This window comes from Belonocnema kinseyi, chromosome 4, assembly GCF_010883055.1.
Source record: "Belonocnema kinseyi isolate 2016_QV_RU_SX_M_011 chromosome 4, B_treatae_v1, whole genome shotgun sequence".
NCBI classification, from domain to species: Eukaryota; Metazoa; Arthropoda; class Insecta; order Hymenoptera; family Cynipidae; genus Belonocnema; species Belonocnema kinseyi.
In genome coordinates, this window is record NC_046660.1 from 136,415,903 (window position 1) to 136,419,408 (window position 3,506).

At 35.1% G+C, this 3,506-nt stretch overlaps 1 protein-coding gene across 2 annotated transcripts in view; it reads left to right on the forward strand.

Annotated features, from left to right (window-relative positions):
• Window positions 1-3,506, forward strand: part of LOC117172006 (protein kinase C-binding protein NELL1-like) — a 588,191-nt gene that overhangs the window by 156,677 nt on the left and 428,008 nt on the right. The gene's annotated exons all lie outside the window — the stretch shown is intronic.

Below are 3,506 nucleotides of genomic sequence, written 5' to 3' on the forward strand. Positions count from 1 at the left end.
TTTCTGTCATTTACTGACATATTATTATTAATTTCTAGCAATATAACACCTAACATGCGTAAGTATAAATATAATATTACAGTTGTATTTTTCACGGGTGAAGTTTTGTGAAAATTTTGAAAGGATTTGACAAAATTACTAGTTAAAAGCTAAAGTTTGAAATGTTGAAATTTACTGAATATATCTTTTGCAATCGAGAATTGCATTTAAATATTCTGCCAGATCTCTCAATATTTTGTGAATAAATAAAAAGTTTAAGACTCATCATTGAATTTTCAAGACAGTAGAATAATAATTTCGTTCCATAACATAAGGATATACACACTCTGCTAATAATGGATTATCAAAATTTATTGAAAATAAATCAATTTCTATGGTTTTTGTGTATTCTCAATAAATACTGGATAGCTCAATAATAATTCATATCTCAATCATCTTCATATGAATAATTTTGAATAAAGTTTAATTATATTTTAATCATGAATAAAAATGAATGAAATTCAATCAATTTTGTATAAATAACCCCAATCAAATTCTATTACTTTTTAATAACTTTACTCACATTATAGAAAATAATTGTCGGAATGAGAATCACTTACATTGTGCGGAATTCAAACCAATCTTTTTCTATGGCTTTAAATAATTTTGTATTATAAATTAAATTAAATATAATTTTCACCATTCGTATTGAATCCATTTTTATCACTTTTCAATAACTGTAATTGCGTTATTAATAACAATTAAAGAATCTAAATTAACTATTTTTTGCGCAATTGAACACAGTCGAATTCTGTATTTTTTAGTAATTTTAATTCTGCGATTAAGACTGAATATATTAATAAAATTTAATTTCTTTATTACGAGTTAAATTAAATGAATCCGTATAATTTTTAAATCATTTTAGCTGCTTTATTGCAAACAATTCCAAACCAAATTGATGTGGCTGTCGATCCAAATTGATGCTTCCCCCCCTGCGCTCAGAGATCCAGTCCGCCGCTGGCGATGGGTGTGCCCCAAGACACGAAAAGATACGCGCCTTCATCGATTTTCCGAAGCCGAAAACGGTAGACAATTACAAAGATTCTTAGGAATCGTAAATTATCACCAAAGAGATATCCCTCATGCAGCTGAGGCACGATTCGCTTAACGAATATCTACGCGATTCACATAAAAACGACAAACGTGATATACAATCAAATGCGAGCTCTAAAGCCGTGTTTGGAGAGGAAAGAATACCTGGCTAACGCCACTCACTTAATGCATCGTGTCTACATCGCTTATGATCGCGAACTTACCGCGATGTGTAAGGCCGTTCGACACTACCGATACCGTTTTGGAAGGTGAGAACTTTACTTTCGTGATAGATCATAAACCGCTCGTACACATGTTCACACAGTACGCCGAAATGCATTTACTCACCAGCAGAGATAAGTTTCGTACATATCTTAATTTACAACTTACATGGCTTATGTTCCCAGTCCCAAAAATATCGTGGCGGATTCGCTCTACATTCCAGCTCACGCTGGCGCCAAGGTCTCAGTCCGAATTGTTGGTATGTGCTACGTGTGGGCCTCGATGCGTCGTGATCTTTCAACTTCGTGCAAAGCATCTTTAGCTTGCCAGTAGTGGAGAATATCACGACACAATCATGTCATGCCAGCCCACTTTACAACACCAGAATCACGAGTCAAACACGTCCATATAAACTTAATAGGTCCACTTCCCGAAAGAGATGGTTACAAATTTTGTCTCACCATCAGGAATCGCTTTCCGCTATGGCCGGAGGCAATCCCTCTCACGAATATCGAAACAACAACTGTTTGCAGAGCCTTCATAGGCCACTGAGATTCGAATCTCGTTTCTTTGCCACGCTTTTGCAGCTTATTGTCTCTTTCAACAGTGCTACTTGGCTACCGCTCTAATATTCTGGAGGTCGGTGCACCCCCTGATGAATTTGTATTCGGTACTGCCATGCGTATTCCGGGAGAATTCGTTCTTCTGCAAAATTTCACTCCAAAACCCTCAAATATTTGTCGAGGATTTTCGTGAACATATATGTTCGGACTGAACAATGGGTTTTAAATATTGCAGTTGACAATCACCGAACACAAACATCATCTGTGATATCATTTTAAGTGTATATAAATTAGTTCTTAACTTATGGGTATTGACGATCCTTGTATTCTTTTTGATAAAACACGGGGGAGTACTGAGGTTGAATTCCGATGCACTCTAACCTAGTTGTTCGGATCTCTCTTTCTATCGCATGAAATTATACGGAGATGTTTGATCGTTTTGAAAACGATCGATTGCAGCTATCTCTTTCTGTCTTATGTCTCAGAAAGAGAGGGACAGTATTCGATAACCAAGAACTCCTGAGTACTCGATTATCGACTGTTATCTCTCTCTTTCTGAAATATAAGATAGAAAGAGAATTTTGCAATCGATCGTTTTCCAAACGATCTAACATCTCCTTCTAATTTCATGCGATAAGAAAAGAGATCCGATTAACTAGATAAGAGGGCATCGGAATTCCACCCCTGTAGTGACTAACTATATATATTCGCGCCAGGCGAGTTCGCGCGCCCGCTACATTTACTTGAATAGTTCTTAGCTGTCCACCATAATCTAAACACGTGTTTTTGTAACTCGATGCGACTTGCATCTGTAATAAAGTCTGGCGATCGCAGTGCAACTTCCCTTCCTGATTCCCCGCGTGCGCAATGCATCCGTTCTGTCAGTGTTTAGCGCAAATGAAAGACAAACGTGATTTAGTTACTTGTGTTTAATGTGGAAAGTGTTTTCCTTACTTGTGTTTATAAAACTAGAAAGACAAGCGCCAAGAAAAAAATTACAAATTTCTACGCCTCACAATTACTGTCAATCAATGCATTAAAAAATGCCTTAAAATTTGCTTATGTGTAATATTGTGCAGAATTGATCTATACGTAATATTGTGCGATTTGCAATTTTTAAGGTATGAGCCGTTAATAAATTTCTAAATTATACTTAATCTAGTTGAACAAAATAAAGGAGTATAAAAGAACTAACTAAAATATGTATTTATTTTAATATCCTCGTAAACACATTGTAACCAAAAATAATGAGTACATAACAATAAATGTAATAGTTGTTATTTTAGTACAAAGAAATATTTTTCAGTTAATAACGACGAATTTGTAAACATGAAGATTAATTTTCTACTATAAATGGAAAATTCTCAACGAAGAACATTAATTTTGAACCGAGTAATTAATAACAGTAAAGTCCATGTAACGAAAGGGTCACGTGACTAAAGCTGGACCTTAATGTTTCTTTCCCAACTTACGTCTAAACGAAATGAGGTTTCACTCTGAAAGTTTGGGAAATGAAGGAGGAGGCAAGAAAGTGCATATCTCTTCTTTGTTCCGGTGGATAATTAAAAAAAAATTACGAAGAAAATAGAACTGGAAGGTATATCGATACATTTCTTTACCAACTACTTCCATACGGAACGAGATATCGCG